The following is a 20,534-nucleotide window of genomic DNA, read 5'->3' on the forward strand; positions in this document are numbered from 1 at the left end:
AGGCTATCGTATTTTGGTCACGTCATGAGACGACAAGAGTCACTGGAAAAGACAGTCATGCTAGGAAAAGTTGAGGGCAGCAGGAAAAGAGGAAGACCCAACAAGAGATGGATTGACTCAATAAAGGAAGCCACAGCCCTCAATTTGCAAGATCTGAGCAAAGCTGTCAAAGATAGGACATTTTGGAGGACTTTCATTCATAGGGTCGCCATGAGTCGGAAGCGTCTTGATGGCACTTAACACACACATAGGCCATTACAAACATGTCACGGATACCACAGATAAATCTGTCTATATAGATAAATGTGTATGCACATTATGTCTGCCCAGGAAAGACCTACTACATGCATCTGATGAAGTAAATTCTAATCCACAAATTCGTTATGCTAGAATAAAAACGTGTGAGTCTTTAAAATGCTCCAAGGAGCCTTTTATAAATGAATCCCCCCCATCATGTCTAATTGGGTTCTAAATTAAATTCCTGCTTACTTCATAATCTTGGAAATGCCCAATTAAGAATTAAAGGCATAAAATAAGACTTTCTTTCTTTCTTTCTTTCTTTCTTTCTTTCTTTCTTTCTTTCTTTCTTTCTTTCTTTCTTTCTTTCTTTCTTTCTTTCTTTCTTTCTTTCTTTCTTTCTTCCGTAAGCCGAGGCATTCCGCCACAGAGCAAAACTATGCTATTATATGTCCTGTGTTACAAGCATTGTAGTCTTGGTGCATAATTCATGAAGAAATCCACAGGCTAAGATGTGTTCCTATAAAACATTAATCAAATAATTACATAGTCGGAGACCAGATTTTGTGACCCCCCCTTTTTAGCAGCTAATTCATAAATGGAGAAAAACTGCTCCATTCATCAAGCAAATTGCTCACCACACACAGCTTGTTGCACACCCAGCCAAGAGCCCAGCAGATTCTTCTGTCCGTGTCTGAGTCATAATGAGCGTCCCCATGCCTGCTTAATCACACATCCCCCTGTGCTCTATGGACACGTGGAATTAATACATTGAATTGGGAGCAGCACTGTAAAATGCTCAGGAACATTTAACAACTAGGTCCTGTGAATCCTTTTTTAAGCTGTAGCCATCCAAAAACAATAGCCGGTGCTGCCACTGCATAACACACTCCCACCTCCTCCTGTTGCGCAAACTAACACGCTGCTGTGATTAACTTCCTGTGGATTGGCTGGAGGCTGACTGACATGTGTGTCATTGGATATCTCAGCATGCAGCTTATCCTCAATTTGCATACCAACGTGAACTGGCTCCACTGAAAAGTGAGCTAATGGAAGGTACATGGTGCTTGATGTGGACAGAATCAAGAGGGTGCAGAGGAGAGCAACAAGGATGATCAGGGGCCTGGAGACCAAGCCCTATGAGGAAGGACTGAGGGAGTTGGGAATGTTTAATCTGGAGAAGAGGAGGTTGGGCGGGGGGAACATGATAGCTCTCTTTAAGTATTTGAAGGGCTGCCACTTAGAGGAGGGCAGGGAGCTGTTCCTGTTGGCAGCAGTGGATAGGACTTGCAATAATGTGTATAAATTTCAGACCTAAAGATACCGGCTAGATATTAGGGGGGAAAATTACAGTAAGAGTTGTTCAACAGTGGAATCAGCTACCTAGGGAGGTGGTGAGCTCCCCTCACTGGCAGTGTTTAAGCAGAGGCTGGACAAGCACTTCTCAGGGATGCTCTAGGCTGATCTTGCACTGGGCAGGGGGTTGGACTAGATGGCCTGTATGGCCCCTTACAACTCTATGATTCTATGGCCTGTCACACCGATTTGCCCCCAGACTGTGAAAGGAAGGCACAAGATGTGTATAAGTGGGTTAAAGTAGATGCATTAGACTGATCTGCAACACCTTTTAAACAAATCCATATGTTGTGTGGGTCAATTTTAAAGCAAGCCCATTGATGTCACCTTGCTCGGAGGCCCAGCTCAAATCTCAGCACTGTTTTTAGAGCCATGTCTTACTTGTACCGAATTATGTGCTTGTACAGAAATATGTGCTGAGATTTTCTGGGCCTTACTCCCTTTCCCACCATGTTGTATAGCAGCTAGGGTTCAGAATATTGTCACCTAGCACCAAAGGACCCCCTAGCACCAAAGGACAGAGAGCCAGCATGGTGTAGTGTTTAAGAGCGGTGGACTCTAATCTAGAGAACTGGGTTTGATTTCCCACTCCTCCACATGAGCGGCAAACTCTAATCTGGTGAACCGGGTTGGTTTCCCCACTCCTACACATGAAGCCAGCTGGATGACCCTGACCTAGTCACAGCTCTCTTCGAGCTCTCTCAGCCTCACCTACCTCACAAGGTGTCTGTTGTGGGGAGAGGAAGGGAAGGAGATTTTAAGCTGGTTTGATTCCCCTTAAAAGGTAAAGAAAATCGCCATATAAAACTCAACTCTCCTCCTCCTCCTCCCCCACACTCTCCTGGCCATGCTATGTGGCTGGTTTAGGTGTATTTCTTTCATGCTTACATGCCTCAGGTATTGGCCAAGTTTTCCATACCGGTCTTAACCCACACATTTCTGCCAACCTAATTAGAGTTTTACCAGTTGTAGCCAAGCCTTTTTAACTTACATGCACCCTACCCTAAGTTAACAGTATGATGTAGGTGAAAAAGGAAGCCCATTGCAGCCAATCTGATGGAACTCCATAAACTTCCTGCTTGGCCCAACTATTCCCATTCTGCCAATCTAAGGACAGGAGGGAGGGAGACATCATGTGAAAGCCGAACAAAGAAGGTAGAGCTGGCCTGAAAACACTGTGTGCTTTCTGCCTTTTGTCTGAGGTGAAAAAAGGGCACCTAATATTCTGTTCCCTAATCATGCCTCATCCTCCCATTCCTTCTGAAAGGGGCACAGCCAAAATGTCCACTGGACCAATTCAGGATGGGAAATGGAATTCCAATGTGTGTGATAAGTATGCATGTATTTGGGCTGCCAACACTAGGTTGGGAAATTCCTGGAGATTTGGGGGTGGACTCAGGGGAGGGCAGGCCTGGGAAGGTGAAGGGGAGGCACTTCAACGGGGGATAATGCCATCTAGTCAACTCTTCAAACAGCCATTTTCTCCAGGGGAACTGATCCCTGTTGTGTGGAAAAGAGATGTAATTCTCGGAGTTCTCCAGGCCTCATCTGGAAGCTGGCAACCCTAGATGTGTGAATTCAATTTTAGTGGAGCAATAGCAGCTGGGAAGATAGTTTAAGCAGTGGGGGGGGGGGGCTTTCAAGTAGTTGATCTTAGAAAAGGTAGAGAAGAACCATTCAGGATTTTATTTCATTCTGTTTCTGGTACAGAATTTCTACGATTCCCTTTAAGGCTGGTTGCCTGGTTCATATGCTAAACAGCCCCTGCACAATCAGCCATTTGGACTGCAGAATTCTCCTGGAGTTGTCAGGGATCACCCGGAAGTGACAGCTGTAGGCATGGGGCCTATGCATATACCCACCACACTTTGCCCCAATGGCTTTGTTCAAGGCCTTGCAATTATGTAAATCACAGCCACTGAATAGGTACAAAGACCTTACATGGTAGCACTTTGTTCAGACAATCACCTCATCCATGTGACCTCTGCTGGAGGTTCCATGTGGGGGACTTAGGAGAATGGTGAACGATGTGCCATTTCTGACTACAAAGGTCCCGCACTCTAAGCTGGCTGTCTTAGTCACAGTGTAAAGAGTTCCCATATAAAACTGGCCTGCACCAGCAGCTATTTTCCGTTTACTTCAGACCCTCCTTTATTGTGCTCACAATGGCCACAAGACGCCATTGCAGTTAAAGACTGAACGTTCCCTTTTATTGGAATTTCTATTGTTATCATCGGAATGCCTGTGTAGAATCTTTAGGTTCCTTTTGGGGGGAAGAAAAGGTAAGATATTATTGATTCCTCCAAGACAGGTTCCTTTGTGGTCCTAACAGCATGAGGGTGCCAAATTACCTTTCTTTATCCAATAGCTTATTGTTTCCCAAAGGAATTAATTTTTTAAACATGTCACTTACTATTTTGAACGTAGCAGGGGCTCTTTCATCTTCCGGCATTTGCAGCTCCAGTAAACTGTCAAACTGGAAAATAATAATAATAAAAAAAACCTGTGCAGTCTTGAAAGAAAAATACTTAATTCCTGAAGACTGGCTACATTAACAATTTGTCACATTTTTGTCATCATCATATTTAACAGATTTTTTAAAAGAAAAAATAAGAATAAGTGAACACATAGGAGGCAATCAAGAAATATAGAAGGGTTTTGCCTCTGAATCAATTTCTTTATTTGGAGGTTCATTCTTGCTTCTTTCTTTTCATCTCTTTTTCTCCCTCCCTCTTTTTAAATGGTCAGATGGGCAGATGATTGTACTCGAAGCTGCTTTGTTTCCCGCTTGAATGTGGAAAGGCCCAACAGGGGGGCTTATGAAACATTTCGTTGAGAAAGGGGCATCTGATTTCCACAGAAATGATACCTTGGGGAAAGCATAAAAAGCTCCAGCCCCGGGAACAAAAGATAATAATGTTCACTTGTACCATTGTTCCTCATAAAATGCTTTTGTCTTAAGATTCTTTGTCTATGGGGTGATTCACACATTTTATTTGAAACTTTGTTGCAGATGACATCATAGCGCTTCTCAATAGGGGCTGCATCTAGGAAGGGTACCTTCCTGCTGCCAACCACTGGGTACCGTCCATGAGGCTAACAAAAGAAGAGGATGCCAGGTAACCCTTTAATCATGTCTGGACACAGAAGTCCCCTTAAACCTCCCTCCTAATCACCTTTTAAATTCCATTTTAATTCACTTCTGTATTTTTGCATTGCTGTCAACCATTCGAGAGCCATTTTTTCAATCTGAATAGTGACCTTAAAATACAATAATGCATGCATACATGCATGCATACATAACTCTGTCTGCCGTAAGCTTTTAAGTTGGGTTGAGGGGCCATGGCTCACTAGCAGAGAAAGTGCTTTGCATAGTAATGGTCCCAGGTTCAATCCTTGGTATCTCCAGTTAAAGCTATCGGGTAGTAGGTGATGTGAAACACCTAAGACTATGGAGAGCCACTCCCAGTTAGACAATACTGGGAGTAGACAATACTGACCTTAATAGGACAAAAATCTGGCTTAGTCTAGGGTAGCTATGTGTGTTCCTGTGACCATATTTAGGATGGGAAGAAACAACCAGTGTATGGGATTCCAAGCCCTATAGGTTCACATGTTTGGTGGCCATCCACATTGGGGGAATGAGGCTCTAGGATTCGCCCCAAACTCTTTCATTATGGTTAAATCATAGAGTTTGGGGTGAATCCTAGAGCATCGTCACAAAGTGATGATGTTGCTTCCATTTTTGTGCTGAAAGTGGTCGCACATTGGTGCGACCCTGGCAAGCCCCCCCCCCCCACCAGTTTTTCCCTGCTGGCCTGTAAAGTGGGGGCAGGGAGTGTGGGCAAATGCTGGGAGGCCCCCTTATTCACATGACTTCCATTAATCCAACACTGTATTTTGACACTGGCTTTGTGGCTTAATTTATTAATTGATTGATTTTTAAAACTTATATCCTGCTCTCTATCCTGGCCGAGGCCAGGCTCAGAGCAGCTAACATCCATTAAAACATTGTACAATAATCAATAACATAATACAAAAATAATTTAGAATTTAAAACCATCATGTCTCAAACATTAAAATCCAGTTGGCACCCATTCATTGGCACACAGGTCAGTGGCCAGCCCAGGAAAGAGCAGTCTGGGCCCCACCAAATCAACCCAGATGAAGGAAGGGAAGGGAAAGGGCATGAAGGGCAGCTATGATGGAAAACCATTGCTCCCCTCAATCATAGGCCAGGTGGAACATCTCAGTCTTACAGGCCCTGTGGAGCTGCACCAGGTCCCTCAGTAGAGTTGCCAGTTCCCTCTTCACCACCAGTGGGAGGTTTTTGGGGTGCAGCCTGAGGAGGGCTGGGTTGGGGAGGGGAGGTGAGGGATTTCAATGTGATAGAATCCAATTGCCAAAGCGGCCATTTTCTCCAGGTGAACTGATCTCTATCGGCTGGAGATCAGTTGTAATAGCAGGAGATCTCCAGCTAGTACCTGGAGGTTGGCAGCCCTATCCCTCGGGGCCCTGGTCTCACAGGTCTTAAATTGACCTCTTCCTGCTTTCTCAAAGTTAGGCTGTGAGGAAGTTGTGAGATGTCAACACAGAGGAATAGAAATGCCGAGGCAAAGAAATCGCCCTTGTATCCTAAAGTTATTTTGGTGATCAGGCTATGGCATTTGACTATATTTTTTAAGCATGGCTGATTTCTATTTGACGTATGCATGTAATGGTTTCTTCACCTTCGTAACATGCTTTGTAATTGCCAAATGGTTTGATTTGAAAGCCCCATTGTAATGGCTTGGGGGCCCTTTGCTTTTTATGGTTCCTTTAATCCTCCATTACTCATTTGCCTGTTTAAAAGCAATTGGATTTTAAGTGCATTCAACAGTCCCTCCCCCCCACACACACTTTTTTTAATGATCCGGGCTTTATGGTTGAAGCAATAAATGTAACTGTTACAATCAAACTGGACCGGCTTATTCTGATGGGGACATCTTAACTATGAACCGACAATTTTATGCATGATGAGATATAATAATAGAAATATTCATTTATCCATGAAGTTGTAAGTAATTATTTCAGCCTTTAATGAAAGTTTCCGTTCTTCCTTGAATAGGAACAATTCACACTAAGTGTGCATCCCTGATTCATAGTTCTTGGCTTGCTTCTTTTATGGGATTGAGCATTAAGGAATGGATATGAACACAAGAAAAGTCTGACTGGAGCAAAGGCCATCTAGTCCAGCATCCTGTTTCTCTCAGTGGCCAACCAGATGCATTGGAGAAGTCCACATGCAAGGCAATAAGGCAGTAATCTTCCCCAGTTGCTTCTCCCCAGCCACACATATTTAATAGCAGACTGATTCCGAACACGGAGGTCACCCTTAAGCCGTTATGGCTAAGGGTTATTGACAGTATCTGTGTTTTCTAATCTAAGAAAAATATTTAAATGTGAGACATTGCAAACCAAGTGAAATGTTTTCCTAAACAAAGAAATTAGGAAGCTACGGCTGCAAGTCATGTTGCGGAGGTAGGTTGCATTGATATTGGCAGTAACTGCAGTTAGAACTGGCTAAAACCAATTATAAATACAGAATATGAAATAATATCAGATGATTTTGTCTGTGGATTGCTGTACAGTGGTTTGTCTGATCAGGGTTTAACAGATTAGGGCCTGTTCTGATCCTCTGCTCATTCTTTATCCTAGCTATTTTAAGCAGCCAGTTCATACCACTAACATAGGGTTGCAGCTCCACATTGGTAAATACCTTGAGATTTTGGAGGTGGAGCTGGAAAACCTGGATTTTTTCAAAAAAATTCAGGTTAATAAACCTGAACGCAAAAAATGCTGAAAAAAATTCAGCACAGACAGGGAAGTGTTCCTTTCACCACAGCAAAAAGAATGCTGCCCCACCTTCCTATGGGACTCCCAGGAAGGCAGGGGGGTATCCCTTAAGATCCATGCTGCCAAATTTGCTATAGATTTGTTCTATGAGCTTTCTCCAGTCCTGGAGAAGTCCCACAGGTCAGATATATAAATAGCTGAACCCGAATACCTGTTCAGGTTATTCGGGAAGCAGTTATCTGACTTTGCCGAAATTTCCCTTTTTCCTGTTTGGACGAAATTAAACATGGGAAAAGCCAAAATGGCTTATTTCTGCTTTATTTCCAGCTTGGTAAAGCACAATATGCACTTCAACAATTATACCTTGCTTCATCCTACCACTCTTTATAGTTTGCTTCTGATGAAAATACGCAAAATACATTGGCCAAGATAATTCTCCAGAGTATCCCCTGCAAATGGCATGTTAAGGAACCTTGTTTACCAAACCTGGTATGATTAATTAATTAGCTAATAGGGTTGTTGTCTTAGATCTATGAAATTGCAATGAGATAGATAAAAAGAAGAAATGAAACAGCAACACATACAGACACCCAATTGCTTTTTTTACTTCTCAATAAATTGAAAAACAAATATAGTATCTTAGGAGTTTCAGCTAGAAAGGTTTCTGTGTCAGTTGCAGTTATTAGATATTCTGAGCGAGTGATAGGAAAGCATGGGAGATTACTGTTATGTATCTGATATTCTCAGCAACTATGTGCCTAGCTATAGTTTTCTATAAGGCTTCACCAAGCTGTTTACTAGAGAGTCGAATAAGCCTCTCTAGACTTGTTTGGAAAAGCTTGTGCATTTGTGGCAGATCACCCACTGGACTCTGTATGAAAAACGAGATTGAAGACTGCTTGTCTGTTTTTTATTACACAGTTGCAGCGCAAATAATGCTTCTCTGGTTGGGAATCTTTTGGTTTCCATTGCAAGCTCTTTAGATGGGGACGAAAATAAAGGTCAAAAAGGTTATTTTCTCCAATTTTCTTGGTGTTGCATTCCAAAATCAAGAACAGCATTGATTATTGATGCATTTATTTATTTTAATGTGTTTGATTCCCATCTTAAGATTGTGATATTATGTATCAGAACATGACATTTTGTGCAATAGTATATTTTTCAGTGCAATATTTTGTTTCATTTGGACATATATACTGCAAAAGCCACAGTTAAAATTACCTCTTGCTAATACAGCTCTATTTCAAGGATGCTCCTCATCTAAACTGCCTGACTCTCCTGCTGTTCCCCAGTCACTATTGTTATTATTATTAGATGGGGGAGGGGTGTCATCAAGTCACATGTGATTTATGGTAACCCCTGGTGGGATTTTCAAGGCAAGAGACATTCAGAGGTGGTTTGCCATTGCCTGCCTCTGCATCATAACCCTGGTATTTCTTGGAGATCTCCCATCCAAATACTTGCCAGGGTTGACCCTGTTTAACTTCTGAGATCTGATGAGATCAGCCTAGCCTGGGCTAGCCAGGTCAGGGCAGATATATGGAGATGGATCCTGCCTAAATTCATAATTTCTATTCATTCTCCTTTTCCACTGCAGAATCCCCTCATGTTGTTCTTCAGGGTCTCCCGTCCTTCAGAAGCAGAATGTCATGGAGATCAGTAGAATGTAGTGTGAAAGGGGAGGTAAGAAAGTATCATTCCACTGATGGAAAATTTAGTCTGGACCCAACCCTATATCGAATTATGAAGTGCCAACCCCCCGAAAGGATAGCTAAATTTGCATGACTATTAGTGATGGTTCTGTGACCCACCAGAACATAAGAACATAAGAAAGGCCCTGCTGGATTAGACCAAGGCCCATCAAGTCCAGCAGTCTGTTCACACAGTGGCCAACCAGGTGCCTCTAAGAAGCCACAAACAAGGTGACTGCAGCAGCACCATCCTGCCTGTGTTCTACCGCACCCAATATAATAGGCATACTCCTCTGATAATAGAGAGAATAGGTATGCAGCATAACTGGTATCCATTCTAAGTACTAGCCATGAATACCCCTTTCCTCCATGAATATGTCCACTCCCCTCTTAAAGCCCTCCAAGCTTGCAGCCATCACCACATCCTGGGGCAGGGAGTTCCACAACTGAACTATGCGTTGTGTGAAAAAAATACTTCCTTTTATCTGTTTTATCTGTTTTGAATCTATCACCCTCCAACTTTAGCAGATGACCCTGCGTTCTAGTATTATGGGAAAGGGAGAAAAACTTCTCCCTGTCCACTCTCTCCAAACCATGCATAATTTTATAGACCTCTATCATGTCTCCCCTCAGCCACCTTCTTTCCAAGCTAAACAGCTCTAAGTTTAGCCCTAACCGCTCCCCATAGGACAGTTGCTCTAGTTCCCTAGATCCAGCAAGGTTTATCTTATATTCATATGTTACCAGGAGATACATCCAACTTTGTAATAAAGGGAAGAGAAAAAAAAAAAACAATTGTGAATCACCCTCCCAAGTTACTAGTGACTATTTGTACATTTTAAAAAACCAATCTGCAATACATTGCATAGTAACCCAAAATTGTTATCTGGCAGTAAATAGTATTCCATATCTTTCCCAGCTTTCCTTGTTTTATTGTATTTTCCTTTTCTTGTGCTGTTTCAGTTTTGTTAAGGTATCCTATGTAGTCACTTAGCTTGATGATCATTGATCAGTGTAAAGTCAGTCTTTTTAATTACCAAGTAATTGGGGTAGAAGAGCAGGCACTTATGACAGAAAATGTTTTGAAAATAGTTTTTCCCAAACATTCACAATATGGACGACCGAATGTTTCCTATTTCATTTTCTCTTATGTTTGTTTACCATTTGGCAATGTTCGAAGGTTTCCACTGTTGTGTTTTAGATTAATTTGCATTGTGTTTGTATGCTATCATTGATATTCATGATTTCTTCCATATTTACACACAACATATGTCAGGTATAGATGTAAAATACGTGTAACAGATAATGTTCAATTATTGGTCCATAATCTTGGAAAATATTTAATTTTATGGGGTGGGGAATGGCGCAAAGAAGCAAAACAAAATGGAATGGAAATAAATGATCCTGGTCTTGATTTGCACAAGGGAGAAACAAGTTCCAAACTGGGATTCTCTGGATGGACTAGCAAGAAGAAGAAATTAAAAATCATTCCTCATTCCAAAGAGTGAGTGCTTTAATTATTATGCAGACAGTGCTTACCATAGAAGTTTGTCATTATTAATGACTGAACAGAAGAGTCTTAGTGATATTTCTTGCAAAACTTCTGTCATTTTTATTCTTCTCCCCCCCACATCAAAAATCAACATAATATGCTGTTTTCTTTGTCACATTGTAGACAGTATTGTTTATGCTGAAGCTGAATTTTTTTTATTAAACACAGAAAGCTGAATTTGCAGTAGAGCAGACTGGTTCCATGATTACACAGAAATTTAGCAGTTGATGTAGATGTGAACAGATTTAATGATAATTGCTCAGACCAGCACTCGGTAACTATCTGCCTTGCAATTGCTCTTGTTACTGTCTGATTACCCTAGCACCAAACTAGAAGTTCAGGAGAAATTTCTTGGGGAAGTATGTACAGCATGATAGGGATAGAATTAGACTTCAGTGATAAACGTTGACTTATACAGTCAACGCATGTCCCTGTTATAGTTCTTTTCTCCCCCCATTTCCCAAAAAAAAAAAGTGGGGAATGGTTGATAGTCCAGAAAAAGACAGTTCAGCTCAGCTCAAGAGACCTGCAGAGAATGAATGAGTTAGTTCATCTGGTTCTCCTATGTTCAACCATCACTATTTTTAAATTCTTTTATTTAAATACTACTACTATCTATGTTTTTATTTTTTATTAAAAATAAAAAAAAATACAAAACTAATATTACATTCAGCATTGCTGCAAGTGTAATTGACATATAGAAATTCAGTTAGGAGGAAATTTTAAAAATATCTGGGTAGTAGCCAATCTTAGTATACTGCTAGTTCCCCAACAAGTCTCCCAGAGGCAGGATTAGGTATATCATTTCTTTGATGGGAAGTGCCCATTCTCAGAAGTGTTCATGAACTCCTTGGTTGCCTTTGTAAAGTTGGAAAAGGGCACATTTGTCTTTAGGCTGTACAACAGATATTACTTGTAGCTCCTCCTGGTGATTCTCTGATGGTAAATGGTGAATTCCACATCACTGGTAGGCGATGGGCATCCTCCTAATGGGTGAATTGTTCTAACCCTCCTGTGGGAGCCCCGTTGCCTGTGCCTGGGAGTGTATCTGCGATAGAAAGATTCCACCTCAGAAAGATTTGCAAGTTTGGTTACTACCATGGTGTCCACCAGGTGTCTGTATTCTAGAGGGACAGGACTATTCTCACCCTCCTGCAAAGAGCATGATGCTTGTTTCTTCCATACTTCCACATGCATCTTCCTGTTAGGTGGCGGCAGTCTTCATCTCTTCCTCACTGGGGACCCCAGTAGCAAATCTGGTACACAAATCCTTCATGTTTTCCAAATCCGAGCAACTCTAAAAGTTCTGATTGTCTAATAGAGTGGGGTGTAGGCGAATTCTGGGGGCAATGTCTAAGCCCCAAAAAACTCGCAGGGTTTGAGTAGTATTGCCCCTGAGCAGCAGTCTTCACTGTCAGGACATAAATGGCATTTTCACTGGGCTGCACTGTTGCCCCTCTTTGCAAGTGTGAGCAGGATTTGTCCCTTGTCCAATTCCCTTGGGTTGGAATGCCAAAGGCTGACTAATGTTCCAGCACTTGAGCAGACAGAATGACGCAATGCTGACCTTTTCATATCACATGTGGAGACATTTCTCCCTGCAGGATCTTGGCCATTCTCTGTCACTCCAGCACATGCCTTTCTCACGTTGCATGGCCGCTGTTTCCAGGTACGTGTCTGCAATGGACTGTCAATGGGAAAGCAGGCAGGAACTTTAGAGTGGATTCTGGAACAGACTCTGAAGACTGGTGATATGGTCCAACAATTCTTGTATCAATTTTGAGGCCATTTCCTCAGTCTCCTCGACTGTATCCACTAGGTGTGGTAACTTTCCCATGTCTAGAGTATTGCATTCTGCACATGGTATCTTGTTTGGATTGCCCTCCTTTGATGCTGTAATAGAGGGGAGCAGGGGAATTCTGCTTTTTGCTCATTCTTAACTACAGGAATGACATTTACATGTGTATCGGTTGCATGCATGTAAGGTAGGGTTGCCAACTTCCAGGTACTAGTTGGAGATCTCCTGCTATTCAACTGATCTCTAGCTGATAGAGATCAGTTTGCCTGGAGAAAATGGCTGCTTTGGCAATTGGACTCTATGGCATTGAAGTCCCTCCTCAAACCCCGCTCTCCTCATGCTCCGCCCCAAAAACCTCCTGCCAGTGGCGAAGAGGGACCTGGCAACCCTAATGTAAGGCATTGTGAGATAAATGTGCATTAGTAGGGCCAGTGTATTGCATTGCAAGAGGAAGTGGGGCCAATGCGCTCACTCTTGCCCCCACTCTTATCCATGCTTATGTCATGTATATAGAGCTAATGGGTAAAAGGTTCCTTGAAGGCAGAAAGTTTTGAAACCATTAACACCCACCATATTCTTTATCTTCATTTTCTTTAGATCTCTTTCCGCTATGGAAGCTTCACTAATTCCAGCTAATTCTTTTCCCTCTTGAAGGTCCGATTGCCATTCTAAGTGCTGAAGGTGGTATATGTAGTTTCTTTCTTTTTTATATTTAAGGGAAAACATAATAAGCTGAAGTTGGTTGAGTCTTTTGAGCAGGTTTCAACGTAGAAGAATGAGGGTGTTTGTTTTTTAAGCAGACATCTAAGGAGTGTGAACATTTTTTTTAATTAAAATGTTTTTGACAGGCAGTTGGATCCATCTTATTTCATGGCTTGCAAGTAACAAGTGCCAGCGGATATAATCACCATTATCATAAGTAGTTGAAATTTTCATATAGTAGCCTGACTGACTGAGGGTTACATCCATGGTACATGCTTCCATCAGCCACCAGTAGAAGGCAAGCTCATGTGCTAAGATTTTAATGACATAGATGAGTTACTGTGCAATTCTGAAAGGTGGGGGGGGCAAAGCATCTTAGGAGACAGTGTGACTCCTGTAGCAGCATAAGCACCACTTGCACTGTCCAGATGGGTACCTTTGCTTTTGCAAATATGCTGGTGTTAGGGAGCCGCACGGCAGCACAAGCCACAGGCACCAGTGCAGCCTTGCCAGCAGCGTTTCACTGGTGGAAGTGCTTGCACCGGCTTCAAAGGGGGGCGTTCCCAGGAGCAGGGCTGACTTTAGTCAGCTCCAAAAGCCCTTTCACCTGGGAACACCCTCTTTAGCCAGCGTGGACTTGCACCAGCAAAGAGGTAGGAGTTTCATAGTTTTTTTGTTTTTTTTAAAGAAATTACCCTTTTTACTTGGATTTTCGGCACTGAAAATAATTCAGGAGGTAGTGCGGCTGCGCCGTTCCTGGGCGCCCTCCGACTAACCCCCCTTCAGGATTGGCCTGTTAGTGAATACATATACTTCAGTCCTTAATACTGTTCTTGTATTGCCTTGTCTTGTATATGCCATTGTTTTCTGTTGGTAACATCCAAAGCTGTGTTGTATGAATAACAAACCAATGGGCTATCTCATGCAGCCTTAACATTGCCTCTGTTGTTGGTCTTCATCTTCCTTCTTTGGCTGTTCATCGTGATTAGGTTGATGATAGCTGAGATCAGTTAGCAAACCCCAAGGAATGTGGGTGTAGCCCTTTATCATAATAGGCAACTCCTTGTGGGAACAGTAGCTCTGTGGGTGGTTTCGTGTGGTTTCATTTGGATGTATAAGCATGGAATTAACTCAGAGAAGCAATGAAGATGGTCACGTAATGTGAGCTTTAAGCAAATGTTTATTCATGAAGTATCCGTTTCTGTGCCAGCCCTTTCTGGCTGACTGAATGCTCAGCATGCAGTGCAACAAACACCACATGGTATACTAGCAGGTACGGAACACCCAGGAATGTAGCATCTGCTCTGTGCAGTCAGAAAGAAAGGTAAAAATGATGCAACTTTGGAGAAAACTGTGTGCATTTTAGCACAGAGAGGGAAAAAGAATAAGATCAGCCCCTTGTAATTCACCTAGCTGGAATACTCCTGAATTCTACTATCTGCATATTTCTTATTTGTGTGTTTATTTTAATTACAAGCTTACTCCATCATTAGGATGGGTAATAATTTTTTCTTTAAAAAAAATCACAATGCATTAAAAAGATCTTAGTGAAATATTTGACACTAAAGTCCCACATGCTTAACTATGGTCACTATATATGTTTATAAGAAAGGATGGACATTTTAAAACCAAAGTTAAGCAATGTTAAGTCTTATTCATTTCAGTAACACTTGAGTATCTGCAATTATTGGGATTGGAATTGGGATTGGAATTTTGGCTGGACTGTTGAAGGATTCCATGGGGGATAATACTTAGGGGGATGCTACTGAATCCTACCTAGGAATATCACTGAAATTCTCAGATCTTAGTGTTCTGAAACATACATTAATAATGTATTAATCTGTTTGATTATCTAGGAAAGACACAAACTGAAAACTGTAATGTATTAATAATCTGTTTGATTATCTAGGAAAGACACAAACTGAAAAATTTAGCAAACCACATGCGCATTTCTCCATGCAAATTCTGATATATATATAAAGAAACCTACTGCATTGGTTTCTGTATTTAGAAACAAGACCAGGAAATCTGGATCTCCACAGTCCAGTGGAAAACTCGGGTTAGGGGGATTTCATAAGCATCCCTCCGACTTTAAAATTTAGTCCCACTGAGTTATTCATGTATTCGCCTCTTTACACACTGAATGTGCATATGGGTAAACACCATAACTTAGTGGTAAACCACATGCTTTGAATACTCAAAGTCCTGGGCTCAGTTCTTTCTATCTCCACCTAACATTTCACAAGTACCTGGGGTTCAGAAAGATTCTTCTTTTCTACAGGACCCACAGAGACACTTCTAGAGAGCACAGTATTAAGCTACAAAACCCAGTAGTTTGATTCAGAAGGCTATTGCATGAGATAAGACTGCCACAAAAACAAACAAAGAAACAAACAAACAAGCAACCTTATATGAAGCTGTGCATGCTTGCACAGCATATTGGGTAGGGCAAAGTTTTACCAATGCACAAGAATGCATGTGCACACAATTAAAACACCATACAAAAACATTAGTCATATATAAGATCAAGTCAAGATTTTTTTTTGGGGGGGACAGTCTTTTATTCAGTGGTAAAGGAACCACCCCTGCACCCCATGGCGCAGAATGGTAAGCTGCAGTATTGCAGTCAAAAGCTCTGCTCTGAGTTCAATCCCGACGGAAGTCGGTTTCAGGTCGCAGGCTCAAGATTGACGCAGCCTTCTGTCCATCTGAGGTCGATAAAATGAGTACCCAGCTTGCTGGGGGTACAGTGTAGACAACTGGGGAAGGCAATGGCAAACTACCCCATAAACATAGTCTGCCTAGTAAACGTCATGATGTGCATTAAAGGAACCACAGGAACGTGCATTAAATTACCCGAGGTTCAAGTCCAGAATTAATTTTGTGAATTTTCCTAGGTAAGTTGGAATTCTAGAGGAATGGAATGAATCTTTAGAAAAGGTAGCAGGAAAATCCACTGATCCCTAGGTCTATGGGCGCTTGTGACCCAATATAGCTAAAAATGGCATCTCTGTCTTGAAAGAGAGGTATGTTAGACAAGCTGGGAAGAATTCTAAGACTCCCTTTCACTACATGTTTGCCTTAAAACTTCCTTTTTCACCTTGCAACTTGAAATGACCCAGCCGAGGGCCTATCCATTGCACATCATTTATGCATTCCTCTCTTACCCCTTCTGCATCCAATGAATGAATGAATCCAGCCCTGAATGACTGATAGTGGAAACTAACTAGAGCTTGTCCAAAGTCCAAAAGGCCTGACCACCCAGCATCCATGCAGCCTGTTCATTTGGCTTTGTGTCTGCTATTGGAATGCTAGGCTAGCTTGGCAACCCATGTCTGGCTTCCCAAAGTGTTTAAATATTGAAAATCACTCTAACACATTGTACGGAATGTTGTGAGTCATGTTTTGCCTTTGGACAGCTGCTTCTCTTAAGTCATCTCAGCAGGTGCATCTGTGGCAGAGCGATTGTCCATCCATGGATGAACATGGTTTGCTTCCTTTTTATCATCCCTTGCTGAATGCTTTAAAGTCTCTCCAGTGGCTGCACAGCTCAATCTAGGGGGCACTGAGTCCCAGCTGCTGCTATCCCATAATCTCACCTTCCTTCTAGCATCCTTGCTTGTGAAGAACAGGCCATCGTGGAGTTAGTTTCCATTGCCCAGTGCTTCTCCACTTGAAAACTCATAGTAATGAAGGAGAGGAGTAATTCTCCTATGGGTTGGCTCTAATCATCTACACAACAGGTTGTCTTGTTCCCACCTTCCTTTTGGAGCTAAAAATTTAAGTGACCCACTGCAACTATCAAACCTTTTTCTTTGGCTACCAAAACTGCACAGCTGCTTTGTCATTACAGCCAAGGACTCCCGTGAAGCTTACAAAACATTAATTGAGCAGACCCCCAAGGGAGAGAAAGAAAGAGGACTGGCCCATTACATAAAAGGACATTATTTTTAGAGTTTCTGCTTCCAACATGCAGCACTCTCTAGGCTGTTTAGATTTTGTCCTGAGAGTAATGAACATATGTAGCTGTGCTTCCAATTAGAGTTGTTCTTAACTAAAGTTAGGAGTATGTAGGTGTGCTGTTAATACATTGGTCCTTGTTTTTAATGTGGAAACAACAAGGGATTATTGCAAATTTCTCATCCCTGCTATTTTGCCCCCCCCCCCCCCCAAGATCCCCATTTCAGTTTCATGTCTCCTTTTGGAAATCTATTCTTTGGGTTGAATTCTATGGGGAAGCTTTTGCAAGGAGTAGGTAGAACAGATCTTTCCCCACCATTGCCAGTGAGGATGGGGGGCTATTTCACCTTATTTTCCCTCCTCATTGCAGCCTGTCTTGCTGTAGTATATTTTGCCCAAATTTTTTCTCTGACACTCTAAGATGGTTTTGGGGACAAGCAGTAGGTTGCTGGGGGGCGGGGGGGGGAGGAGAAATATCTATTCTATCATCTCCTTTTTTATAAGATCCAATCCATGTTTTTTTCCATTGCACTGAATTTTCCTCATCATGACATGCATGTTTCTCAATGTTGCTTGTGTACCAATAGTGTTATACATTGATTATATGTAAAAATAACATATGTTGTAACAGTGAAAAGTGAAGAACTGAACCAGTGACCATATATGAATAAATATAAAAAGGAATGAAATGGGGAAAACTCACAAAACTCTAAAAATGTCCAAGGTAACCAAACCCACCCAAATTTCCTTGTGATATAGGTCATTTATGCATGGGTACTTTCACTCATGTTTGCCCCTGATCTGTCTCAGTTGTTCCTTGGATTTATGCATGAGTTTTCCATCCATTAGAAATGATCTTGCTGCCAGTCCTCACAAATCGTGGGACTTCTCATTCCTCTGTTAACCCGATTCTTCCCTCTCCCCTGAGCTCAGCTGGGATGAAATCCCCGTGCATAAGGCAAAGCACGGGAAACTCAAGCTTGGTTTCTCTCATAGCCAATTAAAAAGGAGTGTGTAAAGAGGTAGGGATTCAAATGCTTCCTGCTTCCTCTGAGCTCTTCTCCCCTTTCAGATTGCTCAGTTATTTTGTTTTTTTTCTTAAAATGCTTTTTTAAGCAGCAATTGGTGTTTTTTTTGAGTGGGGGGAGGAATTGTCTCTCCCAGTACGCTCTACAAAGTAAGCCAATTACAAAGCAACATTTAAAGAAGCAGGGACTTGATTTGAGCTTGGAGACTGCTGGTGCATAGATTCCCAACAGGAAAGTGTGGGTCCAGTGAGCAACGAACCTCAGGTAAAACTCCCATGCATAAATGACCATAGATACGGTAAGTAAAATTTAAGAATGAAAACGTGTGGATTTTAAAACTGGATATAGTGTGTAAAAGAAGTTGAATAGAAAGGAGAACTAATAAAAATGTTGGATAAGATTGGCTGTGATGAAAAGGTTATCAGCTATGGCAGGATGAATTTCTAAGAAGTAATAATAAAAATCATATTTTTTTATTTACAGAGATCCTGAAACTAAGCACTATATGAAATGAATAATAATAATGATGAAAAGGATAGTCTCCACTCAATCTAACAATAGAATAGCCAAATAAGGAAGGAAAGGAGTCAAGAGAAAAGAGGCTGGAGGTCAAACTAACTTGAGTGTCTGGAGGATGAACACTTGTATGGATTTTGCAGATATAGGAAATTATGAGGGTTGGAAGGGAAAAAAGACCCAGAACTGAAAGACCACAGGGGTGAAGACAGGAAAGAGGTGGGGATGCTATAGTTTTGTAAATTAACAAAGAAACTACAGAGCCCAGCAGATATACCGTATAAGACAAAAAGAGGCAAGATATGCAAGAGCAGCAGTACAGTGAAACTTTGTGGACCAAACCAAGAGCCACTTAATTTGAAGGTTCAATAGGTTCCATAGGTTTTGGAGGAAGGCTCCAAAATTTCCACAGAAGAGTAGTAGGCCAGGAGTAGCATCCACCCTATCATCTCATATGGCCGTAAACCTGCCTGCTTTTTTCTTTGGCTTTGAAGACTTCCTTCAGTTTCTGATGACTGCAGACCCCATCTTTCCAGTCTTCTTCTTTCCTATTTTCAACTTCTTTGTTCTTAAGTTATCAGCTTATCAGCGATGCTTCTCACTTCAGTCACAGTTCTTTCTCTTTTTTCCCCTTCACTGGCTTACTTTCCTTCAGAGCTTCAATTTCCTTGGGCATTTTATGCATGGCTGTTTCCCTCACAGTCAGCCCTCTGATGACTTCGGGTCTTTGTCATGATTATGCATGCTGTTTCCAACCATCAGAGGTCACCTCGCACCCCCCTGCATTTCCCCACATTTTGTCCGCGTTTTCAAATTTGAGATAAAACAGATGTCTCAAAACAAAATGACAAAGGGATATCACATGGATCTTCCAAATTCCTCGCTGATAGGAATTTTCAGGCTGCAGTTCTGATTGGAGCTGTCTGTGTCAAGTAGGGTTGCCAAACTCCAGAAGATCTCCTGCTATTACAGTTGATCTCCAGACTACAGAGATCATTTCCCCTGGAGAAAATGGCTGGCTGGTGAGGTCCCTCCCCTCCCTGGTGAGATCTCTCCCCTCCCCAAACACTGCCCTCCCCAGGCTCCATTCCCAAAATCTCCAGGTATTTCCCAATCCAGAGCTGGCAACCCAAGTGTCATGGAATCGGACTACACACACACACACACACACACACACACACACTTCCTTTCCCCCCTTTTTTCATTGGTGTGCCCTAGAGTATTTTTGGGGAGTATATATTGGATCTATATTTGGATGGACACTGTCATTATGAACATGCTATGGAATTATGAATTGCAATGCCTATTGAATATGTGTAGACAAATATAACATTGACATTGGAATTATCTGCACATCCATTGATTTCTAAGCTAATTTCTGTTAGCTAATTCACAACTGGATCACTGGAAGGATATGGATTGAAACACTTGACATTGCAAAACAAAAATGGGTTTAAATTGGTGCCATTTATCTAACAAAAATATTTATTTTATACCTACTTTTATCCTTATGGAACTGAAAGCAGCTGTTACAACACTGTTCTCCCCTATACCCAGCATGGTGTAGTGGTTAAGAATGGTGGTTTGGAGCAGCGGACTCTGATCTGGAGAACCGGGTTTGATTCCCCACTCCTCCACATGAGTTGCCGAGGATAATCTTGTGAGCCGGGTTGGTTTCCCACTCTTACACATGAAGCCAGCTGGGTGACCTTGGGCTAGTTACAGCTCTCTTAGAGCTCTCTCAGTCCCTCCTACCTCACAGGGTATCTGTTGTGGGGAGGGGAAGGGAACATGGCTGTCAGCCAGTTTGATTCTTCCTTAAGTGGTAGAGAAAGTCGGCATATAAAAACCAACTCTTA

At 41.9% G+C, this 20,534-nt stretch overlaps 1 pseudogene; it reads right to left on the reverse strand.

Moving 5' to 3' along the window:
• Positions 1-16,808, reverse strand: part of LOC130485843 (ferritin light chain, oocyte isoform-like) — a 71,560-nt pseudogene extending 54,752 nt beyond the window's left edge.
• Positions 16,809-20,534: the final 3,726 nt, after the last annotated feature.

The sequence above is a fragment of the Euleptes europaea genome, chromosome 13 (assembly GCF_029931775.1).
Source record: "Euleptes europaea isolate rEulEur1 chromosome 13, rEulEur1.hap1, whole genome shotgun sequence".
In the NCBI taxonomy this organism is placed as follows: domain Eukaryota; kingdom Metazoa; phylum Chordata; class Lepidosauria; order Squamata; family Sphaerodactylidae; genus Euleptes; species Euleptes europaea.